General features: G+C 43.9%; 1 long non-coding RNA gene across 1 annotated transcript in view; it reads right to left on the reverse strand.

Annotated features, from left to right (window-relative positions):
• LOC120638325 overlaps positions 1-21,262 on the reverse strand; it is a 103,748-nt gene that overhangs the window by 17,417 nt on the left and 65,069 nt on the right. The window contains exon 2 of the long non-coding RNA XR_005659926.1: positions 617-704. This is a non-coding gene — a long non-coding RNA (uncharacterized LOC120638325). The remainder of the gene's footprint in view (positions 1-616; positions 705-21,262) is intronic.

Raw genomic sequence — 21,262 nt, forward strand, 5'->3', positions numbered from 1 at the left:
CAGGAACTCAGAGAAACAGAGCTCCTAATATCCCTACTAAAAGATCTGGGAAGTAGGCAGAGAGCTAGACTCAGCTCCCATTTAAACTCATGATATTCACACTCAACTCAGTGGAGAAGCCTGGATTGCAACCCGATTCTTCTAATTCTAGTAGTCTGAAGCTCCAACTCTCTTGCTGACGAGGACTTTTCCTAAACAGACATTTCCCGAATACAGGCCCAAAGAGAAGAGAATAAAGGGCATCCAGTGACTCGAAAACTGCCCCTTTCATCCTCGGTTCTTTGGTTTCTCAACACTGCTGACCTGGCCTGTGCTTCTCTGTCATCTCTGGAGCACTGATCTAAGACCCTTCTCAGTGGCCCTATCGCTAAAACTAAAGCATAGGTATTCTGGGAAGGGGGGTAAGGGACCGTAGGGAGACTATTACGATGATGAAAAACCTGAAGGTCACAAGGAAAGCAGCAAATCCTGGCACTCACACTGGAAATTTCCATGCAATATTAGATGAACTAGAGAGCAACTTGCCTGTCTCCTTTCCCTGGGCATTTTCTGCCTGTTGCAACAATTCAGCACCCTCATACTTTGGAAGAAAACCAAAACCGAAATGCATACTCACTTGCAATTTTATGTTGAAAAATGGAGGTATAGAAGCACTCAGTGTTTGTCAAATGGAGAAATCACTTGACACTGAACTTTTCAGGAATCTGTAACAAAAGAAATAGGTGAGATCCAGTCCCCTTCCCATTTCAGGGATTTAATTTCCCTCCATTTCTCTTCAGTGGCCATCAGAACTTGTAAGAACCTTCATGATAGTCTGCAATGGTCAGTCTAATCTAGCCTACACATGGAGACAAATGTCATTCACCCTGGCTTCTTCCTCCCAAAAGGGAGACACATTATTAACTTAGTGTCAGTCACTTGTCCGATGAAACGTCTTGGGACAAAACCAATCTCAGGGAGGAGTAGAGAAAAGAAGGTGAGGCCTGGCTAGGGGACAGACACCATGAGAAGGGAACCTCTTGGACCGTTTGGGTCCAAAGGTTTAGGGCCAGGGAGTGAGGCTCAATCACTCAATCAATAAAGTCTCTGGCTGCATCTGCAGAATTGAATGGGGCATCTTAGAAGGGCTGTGATCAGCAGAGGTTCTGAGTTGAATTGGGGGAGGACCAAGTCATCCCCAGGTTGTGAATGAATGGAAGCAGTACCTGGGAGATTCCTTTATTATTCCATCAATCAATTAGTGGTATTTATTGTTTCCCATGTGCACAGCAATATACTAAGAGCTTGGGAGAGTCCCCTATAATATATGTAGTCTATAATATAATAGATGCACTATTTTATATATAATACATATAAGGGAGGGGGCAACTGGAAAGCCATGAGGGTGGGAGGAATTTGTGGGGAAGGAATTCAGGGGTCCTCTGGGGAATTCTATAAAGTCTTCCCTTACCTCAGAAGTAAAAGATAAAGGCCCTGTATCCCTGGGAACACTACCAGGCATCCCAGCTCTCTTTCAAGTAGTTGCAGGGCACTGGGTCAAAATTGGGCTGGAAACCCTCTGAACTGCTTCATGATCAACTTACTGCCTTGGAGTAGGAGTCCCCCATTTTGTAGGATTCTTTAAGGGCTGCTAAAATGAGCCCATTTCTCAAATCCCCTTCAGAGGTCAACCCAGCTATATTTGCTTCACAGATCACAGTTCATCTCATAGCAGATTCCCTGCCAAACATTTTATTCCTTCACTTCCTCCATCCTTTCTCTTGCCAAGTGATCAGGAATGCTTCCTGGGCTAGTTCTCTAAATTTCCTAGCACTGAAAAGGTCTACCATTCCTAATACTAGACAGACTGTCTAAACAAGCCTTTATCTTGGTCCTGTACATAAATCTCTTATGAATACACCTTTGCTGTATTTGCTTAGAGACTTTTACTCAGAACAACATAATAAATTACCTTTAGTATTATTGCTTCAGTGCCATGTGACTATTATCTGTATTAAGATGTCTGGTGTCTGACTAATGACAACATAACAGTGGTGTGCAATTTATATGTTCTAATATAAGAAGTTGCCAAAAATGTTAGGAACATACCAAATTTTTAAGATCATCTGCTCCAAAGGCAACACAAAATCACACTCTGAAAAAATTCACAGATAATTGCTTTGATTTTCGTTTGGGTACCTTAAGAGGCTGGAACTCTCTCAGAATGTAAATATAAAAATAGGAAGCAGCAGCAAAGCCTAGTGGAAAGAGCTTGGGCCTGGGAATCAGAGGACCTGGATTCAAATCCCTGCTCTGCCAATTGTTTGCTGTGACCTTGGGCAAGTCAGTTAACTTCTCTGTACCTCAGTTCCCTCAAGAGTAAAATGGGAATTCAACACCGGCTCTTCCTCCTGCTTAGTCTGTGAGCCCCATGTGGGGTAGAGACTGTCCAACTCATCAACTGGACTTAGAACAGTGTTTGACATATAGTGAGCACTTAACAAATACTATAAAAAAAACCTTTACAACAGATAAACAAATCCTTTTCACTGAAAATTGTCACAACTACAACTGAGAGGAATTTGGATTAATTTGGGGGTGCTTTTTGGGGTTTTTTTTCAGTTTTTATGCAAGGCCAAGATGTAGCAAGGCCTAATGGGAAACAGCATGGTGTAGTAGATAGAGCACGGGCCTGGGAGTCAGAAGGACTTGGGTTCTAAACCTGGATCCTCCACTTGCCTGCTGTGTGGCCCTGGGCAAATCTCCTCACGACTCTGTGCTTCAGTTACGTCACCTGTTAAAATGGGGATTAAGATGGTGAGCCCCATGTGGGACAGGGACTGTGTCAACCCATTTTGCCTGCATCTACCCCAGAGCTCAGAATAGTGCCTGGTACATAGTAAGTACTTAAAAAATACCATTATTATTATTATTATCATTGGAAGGAGCAGTGGCCTGGGAGTCAGAGGACCTAGGAATCAGAGGATCTGGGTTATGAACCCAGCTCCACCACTTGTCTGCTCTGGGACCTTGGTCAAGTCACTAAGCCTTTTGGGTCTCAGGTACCTCATCTGTAAAATCGCCTACCTCTGGCTTAGACTGGGAGCCCTATGTGCCCAACCTGATTATTTTATATCTATCCCAGAACTTAGAACAGTGCTGGACACAAAGTAAGTGCTTAATGCCATTAAAAAAAAAAACATTTGAATCTAATTAAAAAGGAACAGGAAGTTCCTCTGGGATTTAGTTGGTTAGAAGTCCTCTCAAGTCTTTAACCTACCTATATTACTGAGTACTTACTGTGTGCAGAGTACTGTACTAAGAATTTGAAAGATTACAACAGAATTAGTACATGATATCTTCTCAGTGGCCCTATCGCTAAAACTAAAGCATAGAAGTTTTGTCAAGTACACAATCCAAGAAAATTGGCCTTTCTACTTGCAAACTATTATAACAGTAATAATAATAATAATAATTGTGGTACTTATTAAGCATTTATTATTCTTTGCTAAGCATTGTTCTAAGCACTGGGGTAGATACAAGTTAATCAGGTTGGACACAGTCCCTGTCCCCCATCCCATTATAAGGTCACTTATTTTCTAGTTCTTAAAAAGCATTAAGAAAGGTTCAGTCACACGGAATACAGAAGCAGAGCAGCATGGCATAGTGCTCTATCGAGCACGAGCCTGGGAGTCAAAAGGTCATGGGTTCTAATTCCGGCTCCACCATATGTCTGTTGTGTGAACTTGGGCAAATAACTTCTCTGTGCCTCAGTTACTTCATCTGTAAAATGGCATTTAAGCTTGTGAGCCCCATGTGGGACAGGGACTATGCCCAACCCAATTTGCATATATCAACCCCAGCACTTAGTACTTAGCACGTAGTACTTGGCACATAGTAAGCGTTTAACAAATACCACAATTATTATTAGCGTTTTTATTATTATACATACCCCTGCTGTTATTTCTCACTTCTCAGACACTTCTTAGTGTCCCTCTGACCAAACATCTTTCTCCCAATCTCCTTCCTTAATTCTGTTGCTTCTCTCCCCAACCCCTCACTTCCCAGATCTCTGGCCCCACTGCCTTAAGAGGAAATATAGTCAGTGATTACTTTAACAGAGGTGTGCTAGAAATGTTTCTAAATGAACCAGTGGAGCTCCTACACAAACCTGGAAGAATTGGTTTGAAAGGAATCTTAACACATTCATTACACAACCGCTCAGTTAACATTAAAATACAAAAGCAAAAATATCCTATTTTCCAAGTGTTCAACCCAATCAGAAAATCTCTGTTACCCTTCGTCCCAATTCTAAAAGTCTAGACAATGGCAACACATCATTTCCTAAAACAGTTTTAGGTAAACCCTCCATCAAACAAGCTACCGAGAATAAAAGAAAGGAAAAAGAAATGTGCCCTCAAGCTTTTCGATATCAGATGAAAAATACTGATGATCCAATGACACCCTCAACTCCACAAAATGCACAAATCGTTGTGGCTTACTCCTGCTCTGTGCCTATACTAAACAAGACCCCATAATCACGAACACCACTGCTCTTTGTGAATGTGCCAGAGAAAAATCTGGACCTCCAGGACCCAGCATGGCCTAGGGGATGCTGCACGGGCCTGTAAATCAGAAGGATCTGGGTTTTAATCCTGTCTCCACCACTTGTCTGCTATGTGACCTTGGGCATGTCACTTAACTTCTCAATGCCTCAGTTTCCTCATCTTCAAGATGTGGATTCAGATTGTGAGCCTCAGGTAAAATAGGGGCTGTGCCCAAACCTATTTGTTTGTATCCACCCCAGAGCTTAGAATAATGCCTGGTACATCGTAAGTGCTTAACAAATACCATAGTTATTACTAATTCTAGTTATGGCACTGAACTGATCGATAGCAGTTTAACAGCAAGACTTCACTTCTTTGGCTGAGAGTGCTACTCTGATCATCCCCAAGACTTTCCAAACTTCCACTGGCACAAAAGCAAATGGCCATCCAAATTCCCAGATGGTTACACGTTGAAATTCAGGAGGAAAAAGACACATGCAAGACAATTTGGAACTATATCAAAGCAGCCCCATTAAGGCAAGAGGCCCCAATTGATTCTACCAAGGTAACGAACAGTTGGATGAAGAAAAAACAGTAGCCTGGGAGTCAGCAGACCTCACTCAATCAAGCAATCAATGGTATTTATTGAGCGCTTACTGTGTGCAGAGCACTGTACTAAGCACTTGGGAAAGTACAATACAACAGAGTGGGTAGACACATTCCCTGCCCACAATGAGCTTCCAGTCTAGAGAAGGAGATAGACAACATAAATAAATGACAGATATGCACATTAAATGCCATGGGGCCAACGGAGGAGTGAATAAAGACTGCAAATCCAAGTGGAAGGGCAATGCAGAAGGCAGTGGGAGAAGAGGAAATATGAGGTTTAGTTGGGAAAGTCCTCTTGAAGGAGATGTGCTTTTGAGAAGCAGCGTGACTCAGTGGAGAGAGCACGGGCTTGGGAGTCAGAGGTCGTGGCTTCTAATCCCAGCTCCGCCACTTAGCAGCTGTGTGACTTTAGGCAAGTCACTTAACTTCTCTGTGCCTCAGCTACCTCATCTGGAAAATAGGGATTAAAACTGTGAGCCCCACGTGGAAAAACCTGATTACCTTGTACCTACCCAGCACTTAGAACAGTGCTTGGCACACAGTAAGCACTTAACAAATACCACAATTATAATTATAATTATTATTATTAAAAAGGCTGTGTTCTGTTCCGATCATTCCAGCTCTGCCACTTGTTTTCTGTGTGACCATGGGCAAGTCACTCAAATTTTCTTTGCCTCAGTTTCTTCATCTGTAAAATGGGGATTCAATACCTATTCTACTTCCCACTTAGACTGTGAGTTCCATGTGGGACAGGGACTCTAGCTTACCTGATTATTGTGTACCTACCTCAATGCTTAGTGAATAGTAAGTGCTTAACAAATACCATCATCCTTCCTATTATTACCAGGATATCTTTAAGATTCTATACGCTGTCCACCCATCAACCAGAATCATGGGACATTCTGTTCTCGAGCTGCCTCAGCCGAGAAACAGCCATTTTCTTCCCCTTCCCTCTTTCCCTGAGCTAGGATCTGGGTGTGGCCGACTAAACCCCAGGTGACAAAGACCCAGGTTCGGAGAGAAGGCTGCGGTCAGATGGAGGGATTTCAGAGTTGGTGAGTGTAGGGACTGTGCAGTGGTTAGAGACGATGAGATCGAGCGTGTGTCCAAATCAGTGAGTGCAGGAGGTGGGTAAAGCAGGAGGTCAACGGAGTTGAGGAGTGATAGGAGGCGGGCGGAAGAGGGATAATCAGGAATTACTCCACAGAGACCTCTCATCTCCTGACCCCATCCAACTCTCTCAACTCATCATGCCCCACTTCATACCCAATCTACCCACTCTTGATGACCAAATAGACGTTTTCAACATCACCCTCTCTACTGAACTTAACTCACTCGCTCCCTTATCCCTCCGCCACTCTCATACCTCTAATCCACAGCCTTGGATCACCTGCACATTCCGCCTCCTTCACTCTTCTTCTCGAGCTGGCAGAAATCTAAAAATCAGGCAGACTTTGTCCACTTCAAGTTTATCCTGCTTGCTTTAACTCTGCCCTCTCCTCTGCCTGGCAAAACTATTTCTCTTCCTTTATTGACACCCATGCCCATCGCCCAGGCCAGTTGTTCCAGACATTTAATTCCCTCCTCAGGCCCCGTATCACCCCACCTCCCTCATCCCTTGCCCCCAGGGACCTGGCCATCTACTTTCTTAGGAAAACTATCATCAGGTGTGAGCTCCCTAAAACTGCTTACCCCTCCTCAGTCCTTCTCCCGACCCCCTCTTCAACTTTCCTATCCTTCGCAGCAGTATCTCCAGAGGAGATCTCCCACCTCCTCTCAAATGCCACCCCCTCCACATGCTCAACTGACCCCATTCCTTTGCGCCTTATAAAAATGCTCACCCCTCTTCCTTCCCTCCCTAACAGCCATCTTCAACCGTTCACTCTCCAATGGCTTCTTCCCCACTGCCTTCAAACAGGCCCATGTCTCCCCTGTCCTAAAAAAAACACTTCCTTGACCCCACTGCTCCCTCCAGTTATCACCCCATCACCCTCCTATCATTCCTCTCCAAACTCCTTGAGCGAGTCATCTACACCCGCTGTCTCAAATTCCTCTCCTCCAAATCTCTCCTAGACTCCCTCCAATCTGGGTTCCATCCCCTTCACTCCGTTGAAACCACTCTCTCAAAATCACCAATAATCTCCTCTTACCAAATCCAATGGCTTCTACTCCATCATAATCCCCCTCGACCTCTGAGCTGCCTTTGACAATGTGCATATCTCCTTTCTCTTGGAAACTTTATCCAACCGTGGCTTCAGTGGCTCTGTCCTCTCCTGGTTCTCCTTTTAGCTCTCTGGCCTTTGCAGGTTCCTCCTCTGCTTCCTACCCTCTAACTCTGCAGGTCCCTTGAAGTCCAGTTCTAGGTCCCTTTCTATTCTTCATCTACACTCATTGAACATATTATGCATGAAGAGCACTGTCCTAAGCACTTGGGAATGTACAATAATAATAATAATGTTGGTATTTGTTAAGTGCTTACTATGTGCAGAGCACTGTTCTAAGCGCTGGGGTAGACACAGGGGAATCAGGTTGTCCCACGTGGGGCTCACAGTCTTAATCCCCATTTTACAGATGAGGGAACTGAGGCACAGAGAAGTGAAGTGATTTGCCCACAGTCACACAACTGATAAGTGGCAGAGCCGGGATTCGAACTCATGACCTCTGACTCCAAAGCCCGGGCTCTTTCCACTGAGCCACGCTGCTTCTCCAACAGAGCTGATGGACCACAAGGAGCTTACAATCTACAGGGGGAGACAGATGCCGTAATAACTGATGGATACTGGAAATAGAGGCATATAAGGATATGTACATTAAGAGCTATGGGAATGGAGTGAGTGTTAAAGTGAAACCATGAAGAGGGGTCAAGCTCCCAGATCTGGCAGTGAACCTCACAGAGAAGTCCACCCTCTGGGGTAATGGCACTCACCATTCTTTGAGCTGGACTTGCAGCCTCATTCATCCTAGGGTGCTTCTGGTCTGTTTGCTCTTGGAAATCTGCCACCCTTCTGGGTCCTGGGCCCCCCCAAATCCCTGTCCCTAGTACACCCCCACTCTAAAAAAGGGAAAAGTGGCACCTATGATGCCAGTAGGTATTAACAAATCCAAAGTGAATGTTCTGCTCAGTCACCTACATGGGACATGGGAACCTTTTTTTTTTTTTTTTTGCTATTGGTTAAGCACTTACTGTGTGACAGGAACTGCTGTACCGAACGCTGGGGTAAGTACAAGATACTTGGGTTGGACACAGTCCAACGTGGGACTCACAGTCTTAATCCCCATTTTACAGATGAGGTAACAGGGGGTTTCTGCACATTTGCAACAGGGAGGAAATGTCACTGGATTTTGAGGATGTCTCCCATTTTTACCATTTCTAAGAAAGAAAGGGAGAGCTGACTGGAAAAGATCAGGGGCTCTCAGTGCCTTCCAGTGCTGACAGGGCAATAATCAGAGTCTCCCAAGGCTGAGTTCTGAAAAACACCATTAACCACCCATTTCCAGAATCACAGCGTGGTTATAGACACAGAGGAACACTTCAAACACTATCTTTACTGCAAGCTAAGTACAGGAAAATCATTGGAAACAACTTCTCTAGACATATATGTGGTATTTGAAGACCTTACAAAAGTATTTGACACCATTAGCAGAATTGGACTCTAGCAACTAGAAAAGAAGTTTGGTGGTCCTGAAAATTTAATACAGATCCTAAAAGTTCTCCTCAACGACATGGCGGGCTGCATCAGAGTTGGATGGGGTTTTGGGTGTCCTCCTTTCCCGGCTACCACCAAAGTACATCAGGGCTATATATAAGTCCAATCTTACTTAGCAGTCTTATACCGCTACCCTCAAGGACACAATTAAGCAATCTAGAAGCTGGCAAGAATAGGATTTTGATCCCCTGGGGAACTCAACTTAGCCATTTGAGAGAATCATCCTGAATCACACCCTCAGACACTCCAAATGGAAACCCTCATTCCAAAAAAAACATTTCTCAGTTTGTGGAGCAGGTACAGATTTGGATCTTGCCCCAGCTAGGCTATGGCATCAGCCTCCTCACTGGTCTCTCAGCCTCCAGCTTCTCCCCCTTCTAATCTATACTACAGGCTGCCATGACATAGATACTCTACCTACAAAATCAGTTAGCCGGCATCTCTCCTCTCCTCCAAATCTACCCCACTGGCTTCCAGATCTCTCAGCATCAAATAAAAACTCTTCACAACTGACTTCAAGGTCTTTCACCATCTGGCCATTTCCAGGCCCTTCCCCACTATTTCCCAACTCACTGTCTCCATTCCTCCCAAGACGATCTTCTTGCTTTACCTTGATCTCAACTCCCCTTCCTCTATCCCCTCATTCACACTGCTCCTTCAGCTTGGAAATGCCTTCTTTCCCAACTGCAATAGATCCCAGCTCCCTGCACAATCAGAGCCCTCCTAAAATCTCAACCCCTCCAGGAAGTTTTCCCCAATTGATTTCGCAGCCTTCTGAGGTAAATCATCTCTTAAGCAAACTCTAGAGTTCCACTCTCCTTAGTGCATATGTATATATGTGAAGTCAATTATTTATTTTGAGCACTCTAGTATTAAAGATTTTTGTCGGCCTCCCACTGGGTAAAGGCCTTGTGGACAGAGAACTTTTTGCTTCTTTAATTGTGATTTTCCCAAGTGCTGAATACAGTGCATGGCATCAAGTGGATGTTCAGTGTATGTTACTATTACTACTCAGAATCAACAAAAGGTTATAGATGTATAGAACACTGAAGAGATTGGTCAATGGTATTTATTAAGCATAGCACTAAGCACTCAAGAGAGTTCAAAAAAGTTGGCAGACATGATCCCTGCCCACAATAAGCTTATGGTCTAGAGATGCCATAGGATCTATGAAAGAGAGGCAGAATGGCCTAGTGGATAGAGAACAGGCCTGGGAGTCAGAAGGTCATGGGCTCTCACTTCTGCTCTGACACTTGTCTGCTGTGTGACCCTAGGCAAATCACTTCACTTCTCTGTCCCTCAGTTACCTCATCTGTAAAATGGGGATTGAGACTGTGAGTCCCATGTGGGATGGGCATTGTGTTCAACCCGATATGCTTGTATCCACCCCGGTGCTTAGTACAGTGCCTGGCACATAGGAAGTGCTTAACAAATGCTATTATTATTATTAAAGGTGAAAGATAATAATTGGTGTATTTATTAAGCACTTATCTACTCCAAGCACTGCATTAAAACCTAAGCTGGGGTGAATTTACAAGACAATGAGGTCACTCACAATACCTGTTGCACAAAGACTATGGCAATTATGAGGATCCTCACCACTCTCCATTTCTGGCAAGACCCTACTAATTAATCAATCAATGGTACTGACTATTTATTGTGGAAGAATACAATAGCTGCATTTTGCAATTATATATTATAAATTACTGATTTTTATTAATGTCCATCTCCTGTCCACCAACTCTATTGTAAAATAAATACATAAGTGCTGTGAGGCTGAGGATGGGGTGACTACCAAATGCCATCAACAATAAGAGCCATTTATTCTAAGCAGTCATGCTATTTATCTATATTAATGTCTGTCTCTTCCTCTAGACTGAAAGCTCCTTGTGGGCAAGGAATAAGTCTACGAACTCTGCTATACTGTACTCTCCCAAGCACTTAGTACAGTGCTATGCACACAGTAAGAGCTCAGTAAATACCACTGATGATGATGATGATGTTATATTGATATCATTGATGCCTATTTACTTGTTTTGATGTCTGTCTTCCCCTTAAGACTGTGAGCCCATTATGGGCAGGGATTGTTTCTATTCATTGCTGAACTGTACTTTCCAAGCACTTAGTACAGTGCTCTGAACATAGTAAATGCTCAATAAATACAATTGAATGAATGAATGAATGTTAGAGGTCACAACAATAATCTTCACAGATGCTGGATCTGCTTCCACCCCACTAGAACACTCTAACAACACAGTGAGCACAGATGAGGTAACTAAAGCATGAAGAATTTAGGTGACTTGCCCAATGTCACACAGTAGCTGACAGGGCTGAGATAAGAACCCAGGTCCTCTTCTCCCAGGCCTGTGTTTTAGCCCCAAGTCCACACTGCTTCTTACTTTGACTACATTTCACTACACTCTAATGGAATCTATTAAAAATTCAGATTTATTGAACACTTACTATGGGCAGAGCACTCTACTAAGCACTTGGGAGAGTACAGTACAACATAATTAGCAGACATGTTTCCTGCCCATGATGAGTTTACAATCTAGAGGGGGAGGCAGACATTAAAGGGAAGACTGGTCAGTAAACTTCAAACCTAGAAAGCAATTTTTCTTTTATTTGCAGCAAAAACTTCTAAGTGCAGTCTATTTCAAATTTTCTATATCACTGATCATTGTCTAGTCTTCTGGGTTTTCATATGCAGCATTTTCAGTAGCACACATGAATATTCTGTAAATGTTTAAAACCAGAACATTGACTTTGAGCCCGGAGGTGACAATTAGAATGACAAAAGATATTTACTAAACAGAAGTTATGCGAAATGATTTTTTTTAAACAAACTCAATTTAATATGTTCATCTTAAAATGCAATTTTCCCCCACAAAAGAAATTACATTTATGCCAAATACACAGAAAAAATAACAACAAACAGGCAAGTTCAGGTCCTTCTCAGGAGGGAACCAGACTGCCAGTTTAGAAAATTCTGATAATGCCAGTTCAGCAAACCTCTAGACTCCCCTTTCACTCCTCTCACTCTTCTAGCTCTGCTCCCTTCTCTAGCTCTTCTCTACTTCCTCACTCCCTTTCCTCTAACTCACTCCTCTCTCTCAACTCCATTCCTTTCTCTCTTTCTCTTCTTTCCCCATCAACTCTGTAAGCTACCCTTTCTTCTCCAGTCTCTTTCTTTCCCCATTCTCTTCTTCCTTCTTTCTCCTACCCCTCTCCAAGGTCTGGCTCCTCTCCACCTGTCCTAGCCTTTCATCTCCTCCCTAAGCACTTATTACAGTGCTCTGCACACAGTAAGGGCTCAATAAATACGACAGAATGAATACCAACACTACCCTCCTCCATTGCAAATTTGTCAAACAGTCAACGGACCTCCTGCTGTACCCCAGTTCATTCACAAACCAATCTGGAGACACAGTTAATGTCAGCATTAGGAATAGCTGCCCTTATCACTTTCTGTCACTAAGGCCCTATACCCTGATCAAGTATCCCCACCTTGCAAAAACCCTTACAGAGACTGCAAATCTCCAGGCCTCTTCCATTTATGCCAAGCCCTCAAAAGCTCACCTGGACTCCCTTTCAACCTTCCTCTTTTGATGTGGGAATCCATCATCTAACTCAGCCCTTTCTGCCAAACTCTGAAGGAGAAGCAGGCTGGCCTAGGGCCTGGGAGTCAGAGTGACCTGGGTTTCTTTGTTTTATGGTACCTGCTAAGCGCTTACTGTGTCAAACACTGTTCTAAGAACACTGTTCTAGGGTTGGTTCAAGTTAATTAGGTCCAGGAGAGAGTCCCTTTCCCACATGGGGGCTCACAATCTTAAAAAGGAGGGAGAATAGGTATTGAATCCCCATTTTACAGTTGAGGAAAATGATGCACAGAGAAGTTAAGTGACTTACCCAAGGTCACACAGCAAGTAATTAGCAGAGCCAGTATTAGAATCCCAGGTCCTCTGATTTCCAGACCTATGCTCTGTCCACTAGGCCACACTGCTTCTCATATGGATCTAAGGGGCCTCTGAGGAGTTCAAGAGGTCTTGGGGGTGTACACTGAAGAGCTCTGAGGAGTCTGGAGGGGCTCTGAGGAGCCCTGGGGGCACCTCTGAAGAGTCCTGAGGGGTCTGAGGGGCTCTGAGAAATCGTGAGGGGTTTTGGGAGTGATCTGAAGAGTTTTGAGGAGTCTTAGGGGCCCTGTGGGAGGGCCTGAAGGATTTTGAGGGTGCTGAGGAGTCTTAAGGGGACCTAGGGGCCTCTGAGGAGCTCTAATAGGTCTTGGAGAGCTCCAAATTGTCTGGGGTTGTGGGGGGGGGGGGGGCGGTCTCTGGGTTGATAGGAGGGCTCAAGGTGTCTCTATGGAGCAGGTAGAGATTTCCCCTCTGAGAAAGAAAAGGAGTCACAGGCCTGGGTATACCCTGATTCGCCCAGTGAAACAATGCCCAGCCTCTGGCCACTGGCTACCAGTTGCTAGCCAAACAAGCCCTGAGAGGCCAGCCAGGGGTGCCTCTATAAGTCCAGAGAGTCCGTCCCCTGCTCCCTGTCCCCGACCCCACCCCCACCGTGCCGACCTCTGTCACTTGTCTTCTGTGTGACTTTGGGTAAATCACTTCACTTATCTGCCCCTCTTACCTCATCTGTAAAATAGGGATTACTATTAATAATAATAATACTAACAACAACAACAGTACTTGTTAAGCACTTACTATGTGTTCTAAGCACTGGGGTAGATATAAGTGAATCAGATTGGATATAGTCCCTGAGACACAGGAGGCTCACAATCTTAATTCCCATTTTGCAGATGAGGTAATTGAGGCACAGAAAAGTTAAGTGACTTGCCCAAGGACATACAGCAGACAAGTGTCAGAGCGGGTATTAGAACCCAGGTCGTTCTGACTCCCCAGCCTCATGCTCTATACACTAGGGCATGCTGCTTCACTACGCCATTTTGTGGTCCCCACATGGGACATGGACTGTGTCCAACCTGTCCAGCAGAACTCCTCATCTTCCCCACCACTTCCCACCACCATTGACAGCACCACCATCACCCCCCACGCCCCCCCGGTCTCAGAAGGCCGTAACCTCAGCATTATCCTTGACTCATCTCTCTCTTTCGACCCACATATTCGATTTGTCACCAAATCCTTTCAGTTCACCTTTCAAAACATCTCTCAAATCCACCCTTTACTCTCCATCCAAAATGCTACTAGGCTGATCCAAGCACTGCTATCCCACTCTGACTACTGCAACTGCCTTCTGGACTCCCTGCCTCTCACCCCCTTCAAGTCCGTACTTCACTCTGCTACCCAATTCTGGAAAAAAACACACAAAAAAACCCATTCAGTACATATTTCTCCACTTCTCAAGAACCTCCTGTGGTTGCCCATCCACCTCCACATCAAACAGAAATTCCCTACCTTTGGCTTTAAAGCACTCAATCACCTTGTCCCCACCTCTTTTATCTCATTGATTTCCTCCTACAATTCAGCCTGCTCAGTTCACTCCTAATATCATTTTACTCACTACCTCACTTCCGACCTCTCACCCACTTCCTGTCTCTGTAGAGCTCCCTCCTGCTTCATGTCTGACAATAACTCTCCCCACCTTCAAAGACTGATTAAACTCACATGTCCTCCAAGAGGCCTTCCACATCTAAGCTCCCATTTTCTCTTCTCCCTCTCCTTTGTGTGTCATCCTTGCAGTTGGATTTGTACCCTTTATTCACCCCACCCTCAGGTTCACAGCACTTCTGTATATATTGGTAATTAATTTTATCATGTCTCCTCTTCTATCCTGTAAAGCCCCTGTGAGCAGGAAACATGTAAACCAACTCTATGACACTGTATTCTCATAAGTGCTTAGTACTGTGTTCTGCACATAGTAAGCACGCAATTAATAAGCATGATTGATTGAGTACGCCTCTCGTTTCCGATGAACAAAATATTGCTAACTATGTCTGACCACACGCACTTCAGCAAAGGCAGGAATTCACACTCTTTCTTTACTTGGTTTGTCAACGCTGTTACTTAATGTTCAGAATCCCTGGACGTTGTTCTTTTTAACTACCTGTCCTACTTAGATTATTAGCCCTGGGTGGCCAGGGACCGTGACTGACCAAATCTTCCTCTATTTATCCCAGGCTTAGTGCACTATTCAGCATATAATAAACATGTAATAAATATCAGAACCAACCTAAAGGGGATAAACAGTGGGGGTGAGGAACAGAGAGAGAGCCTCCAGGAGCACATTGCGTTTTTCAGAGGGCCAAATCAATCAAGCAATTTTTATTCTGGCCCAACTATTACCAAGCTGATTTTCTATTTCCCTCAGGGACCCTTGTAGTTTTCAAAAATCTTGAAAAAAGTGGATTTATACTTGACAGGGCATATGGTTGATGAAATTTTGATTCCTATAATAGTTGACTATTTTGTTGGTACAGTACCATGCATTTTGGGGTTATTTTCTCAATAATTAATTTTGAATCAAAGCATATTCCCTCTCCAATGAAACTGAAGCCTATTAAAACCAATTTTATGTCACCAAAGCTAATAACTTCTTTCTTTGACTCTCAAAAAGTAAGCAACTTTCATCCTAATTTCATGAATCATAATTTAGTCTCAGAAGTGAAACACAATAATGTAATATCTTGAGCACTTTAAGAAACCAAATATTTCCTTCTATTTTAAGAGGGTAAGCCCTTGTGGAGGAAAAGAATTGTATACCTGAGGCAGTCCACACTTACAGTTGGTGAAAAAATCACAACCATTAGGTCCATTTTTTTTTTCCCTTGGGCAAGTTCTCTACATTCCTATCCTAAATTTCCCCCAAAATCTTTCCCAGCTGCCCTCAGCAATCTGGTAGTATGTTTTGTACAAATCTGAAGTCTCAGCTGAATCTGCCACTACTCCCCACCTCTCCACTTCCAAAAACACTTGCTCCCACTCCTCCTCCTTTCCTGCCATCTCCAGCCTTCCCAAATGCTTAGTACGGGGCTCGGCGTCCAGTAGGCACCCATTAAACACCACTGATGGATTCAGCCAGCCACACTCTGATGGTTTCCTGCCCTACTGTCTTAAAAGAGGCCCCATCTCTTCTATATAAAAGAAACCTTTTTGACGCCACAGCACCTTCTGGCTCTCTTCTCTGGTCAAACCTCTCCACTTTCACAACTTGCCTTCCCCACTCCTCCTTGACCCATGTAATCTGGTTAATTGAGACTGCACTCTCCAAGGCCACCTATAACCTCCTCCTTGCCAAATCCTGAGCTCTCACTTGCCTTTGACACAGTGGATCACTTCCCCCTTTGGATAATGCTACCTCACATAGGCTTCACCAATACTTCTCTCTTACTATTCCTCCTACCTCTCTGACTGCTTTCACTGGCGTCTCTTCCACTCCTCGCCCTCTAATTGTGGGTGTCCCTCACCACTCTATTTTTAGTCCCCTTCTCTTCCTACCTTACATTCACCACCACCACCATCTCCCCACGACTTCAATTAACCACAGTAATAATCAAAATATCGCTAATATGCTTATTACGAGGCAAGCACTGTACTAAACACTGGATAATCAATCAAGATAATCAATCATATTTATGGAGCCTTACTGTGTGCAGGGCACTGTACTAAGCACTTGGGAGAGTACAACACAACAGTATAACACATTCCCTGACCACAATGTGCTTACGGTCTAGAGGGAGAGGCCAGATAGAGTATCTGTCCAAATGGGGCTCATGATTTAAGTCAGAGGTAGAATAGGTATTGAATCCCCATAATACAGATGAGGAAACTGAGGCACAGAGAAGTTAAGTGACTTAACCAATTGACAGAGCTGGGATTAGAACTGAAGCCCTCTGAGTGACTCCCAGGTCCATGGTCTTTCCACTAGGCCATGCTGCTTCCCTATGCAGACGACTATGCAGATGACTCCCAATTTATTTTGCTAGCACCAGTCTCTTCCTAAATCTGAAGTCCCAGATTTGTCTGTAAGACTTCTTCAAATAGATTCCCCCCACACCTCCCCGCAAACTCCGTGGGGGAAAGGAAGAGCAGGTGATGCCATAGCAAGATTGAGAACGAGCCAGCAGACTGCTCAAACACCAAAGCCTGAACCACACTTGGGAGCCACTGGCTTAGCTAAGTAGCTAAACAATTAGGGTGAGGCCGGAGGGTGTGATCCCAACACCCAAAATGGAAAGTAACCACAAATGGCCAAGCACCAGCTCATATTTCCTCCCAGAAACCTGTCCTGATCACATCATTCAAAGAGACAGAAAAGTTTTCTGGGTTTTTATGTTGTGTTTTTTTGGCATCTAGCCACCTTCCTGGCCCTGACAGAATGGCAATATTTTGTACACTGGAATTCCATTTTTTCTTCCCACAGGAGAACAAAAATGATTTTTTTAAAAAAATAGAACCCATCTAAACGAAAGGAAAGGTTCCTTAATAAAAGGTAGACTCTTCACAAGAAGATTACTTTCATTGCCAGCTAAATGAAATATACTGCTTCTTGCCTTAACCATCAAGACTGGGGACAAGTTATTGGGGGGGACTTTTTATATTTCATGATCACCTTGAAATTGGACAAACTTTGAAACATTGTACTTGGATTGTTAACTATGGAGGAAACCCCTTCCTATGGATTTCAGAAAACTCAGCTATAGTGACATCTAATCGTGTTCCTCAATAAGATCATGACATTTTACCATCAGGCTGTGTACACCTGCCAACCCTTACATGTAGACACAGCAAACTTGTTTCAAAAGGAATAATTTGGGTAGAGGCGTACTGAAAAGCTGTTTTGTTTATTTTTGTCAAAGCTGCACAACAAGTGTTTTCAGCTGCTGTAACAACTCCCTCTTAGTGTTTCTTGTGTTGCAAAGCTGCTGAAAGACCACTGCTCTGGGAATCGGGAGCCCTGAGTTCTAGTCTTGTTTCTTCCTGCTGGGCCACTGATATCAGGACTGGCTGGTTTTTATCTGACAAACCACTTGGGCATTCCAAGAGATGGACAGGCCAAGGCAAAGAAATTCTGAAACAAAGCAGTGGGCAGGAGAGATTATAGGAGCTACCCAGGACTGCTGTTTGATCTGTCTGCACCTCAATTTTCTTAACTGGAAAATGGGGATCAAATACCTCCCTCTTAGATTGTGAGGCTCAAATAGAACAGAGACTGCGCCTGACCTCATTATCGTGTACCTATTCCAGTGTTTAATTCAGTATTTAGCTGCTGTAAGTGTTTGACAAATATTACTTTAGAAGCAGTGTGGCTTAATGGAAAGAGAACGGGTTTGGGAGTCAGAGGACAGAGGTTCTAATCCCGCTTCTGCCACTTGTTTGCTGTGTGACCTTGGGCAAGCCACTTAACTTCTCTGTGCCTCATCTGTAGTTCATCTGTAAAAATGGGAATTAAGACTGTTACCTTGTATCTACCCCAGAGCTCAGAACAGTGCTTGGCACAAAGTAAGCGCTTAATAAAGCTACTGAAATTTTCTGACCTGTCATGTGCTCACTCCCAACTGCATGTGATGTTTCTTTGTTTATTTACTTTTAAGCTTCAGAGGGTACCCCCAAACTAAATGTTGTGAGGTTTGGTAAACAGCAATCCTACGTGAACCGCCTCCACAATCACACCCTTAATAATTTTGTAAGCATCCATTATTGTCCTTTCTCAGCCTCTCTCTTTTGGATTGAAGACACAATCTTTAACACTGTCTTTACAAGCAGCTTCAACCTAGTACCAAACCAGGATAATCGTGGTGGGGTTAATCCACATTTCCTGGAGAGGAGCTTCGAGCCATCTAAACATAATCCAGATTAGAGAAGCAGCGTGGCTCAGTTGAAAGAGCACGGGCTTTGGAGTCAGAGATCATGGGTTCGAATCCTGGCTCGGCCACTTGTCAGCTGTGTGACTTTGGGCAAGTCACTTAATTTCTCGGTGCCTCTGTTACCTCATCTGTAAAATGGGGATTAAGACTGTAAGCCCCACGTGGGACAACCTGATTTCCGTGTCTACCCCAGCGCTTAGAACAGTGCTCGGCACATAGTAAGCGCTTAACAAATACCAACATTATTATTATTATTATTACTTCAGTCATTTCTCAAAATGCTAACAATTCCCCATGATATCATACCCAGATAAAAATCTGGTGGTGCTGTTCAGCCATCGTTTAGTTGCTAATGAACAACTTCCTTTAGTTTATACTTAGAAGAGCAAATCAAGTGATTTTAGGACCCAAGGGCAGTCCTAGAATTGTTCCAGTTTACTAGAAGATGGGCCCATAGCTCCACAGGACCCCAGGAGTAGAAGACTACCACAGGACATATTTGCTCACTGGCCATAGTGGATAGAGAACGGGCTTGGGAGTCAGGAGGTCATGGGTTCTAAGTCTGCTCTGCCACTTGTCTGCTGTGTGACCTTGGGTAAGTCACTTCAATTCTCTGCATTAGTTACCTCATCTGTAAATTGGGGATTGAGACTGTGAGCCCCACGTGAGATAAGGACTGTGTCCAACCTGATTTGCTTGTATCCACCCCAGCACTTAGTACAGTATCTGGTATATAGTAAGCACTTAACAAATACCACAATTATTATTATTATTATTAGTTATAATAATAATAATGTTGGTACTTGTTAAGCGCTTACTATGTGCAGAGCACTGTTCTAAGCGCTGGGGTAAACACAGGGGAATCAGGTCGTCCCACGTGGGGCTCACAGTCTTAATCCCCATTTTACAGATGAGGGAACTGAGGCACAGAGAAGTTAAGTGACTTGCCCACAGTCACACAGCTGACAAGTGGCAGAGCTGGGATTCGAACTCATGAGCCCTGACTCCAAAGCCCGTGCTCTTTCCACTGCGCCACGCTGCTTCTCTGTTATGCTACCTCACCTGGCTCTGGGAGGACCTTGATGGGTTTTGCTTGTTTTTTTAAAAAAAATAACTGATTGTAATTTTTTCTTTCCTATAATAAAATAAAAATTAGAGAGTAGCATTTTCCTCAAAAAATTCCAGCTAACATTGGAATCATGACCGCCATTTTGATATTATTACTCTTTGACCTTTAAGCCTCTCCTGCCAGTAGTAATAAAATGAAAACATAGCTTAGAGGCAGCTCTCAAACAGACAGAGTGACGATCATCAGTTCAGATCATCAGAGAAGCAGCGTGGCTCAGTGGAAAGAGCCTGGGCTTCGGAGTCAGAGGTCATGAGTTCGAATCCCGGCTCCACCACTTGTCAGCTGTGTGACTGTGGGCAAGTCACTTAACTTCTCTTTGCATCAGTTCCCTCATCTGTAAAATGGGGATTAAGACTGTGAACCCCACGTGGGACAACCTGATTCCCTTGTGTCTACTCCAGCACTTAGAACAGTGCTTGGCACATAGTAAGTGCTTAATAAATACCAACATTGTTTCCTTTCATACTCAATCCCAAACTGAAGGAAAATAAAATACTCTTTGGCCATTGGGAAGTGACAGTTATGTTTCGGGGTAGATTTTTCCATCGTAAATATCTAATTTGGGAACAAATATACAGGGGGGAAGACAACCCTCCAGCTCCAAATGTTTTGGGGACATGACGCTGTGCAGACAAAACTACTTGGGGAGGTACATTCCAGTGAGCTTGCCTCAACAGTACACCCGAGGCATCTGACCATAGTATGCCCTTTGCAGAGACTAAACCTATTAAGATGAGTTTCCCTGATCTAATTTGGATCTCCATACCATGCCAAGTTCCTGTATGCAAGGAAATGGCGGGGACAGCCCATAATTTATTTTAATGTCTGCCTTCTCCTTCAAGACTCTTTGCTCCCCGTGGGAAGCAAAAGTGTCTACCAACTCTACTGTATTGTCCTCCCATAGTCCAGTGCTCTGCACACAGTAGGCACTCAATTAATACCCTTGATTGATTGACTGAGTGAACTGTTGCCTGTGGAACCCATCTGCTGTCTTGCACTCCTGCGGACTCTCTTTCTCTCATTTCCTTTCTCTTCCTCCTTTGCCTAGCCTTTTCCTTTTCTCCCCCACGCCCCTTTTCTACTGTTTTCAGTCCAACTGGAGCTTGGAAGAGTGGGAAGTGGGAAGGATGAAACTGGAAGCAAAGATACTCCTTCACCAGGCAAAGACAGTGGAGTATGGGACAAGTGTCAAACACCACAGAGAGGAGAACGCTATCCCACAAGAGAAGTACCAAAAACAATGAACATTCTTAGCAAATGTTTCAAATTTAAAATGACCTTACCAGCCACAAGCTCAAACTGGTGATCATTTAGATGATGTCTGGATTAAAGTGCAGTCCCATTACTAGAGTCACATTCTTAGTATGTGAAATACAAAACTCATTTCAAAATATGTTTTTGTTTGTTTGTTTTTTTTTTTTTTTTTAAGTGTGAGGAGATGAGAAGCTTCCCCAACAACAGG

Source organism: Ornithorhynchus anatinus, chromosome 1 (assembly GCF_004115215.2).
Source record: "Ornithorhynchus anatinus isolate Pmale09 chromosome 1, mOrnAna1.pri.v4, whole genome shotgun sequence".
Classification (NCBI taxonomy): Eukaryota; Metazoa; Chordata; class Mammalia; order Monotremata; family Ornithorhynchidae; genus Ornithorhynchus; species Ornithorhynchus anatinus.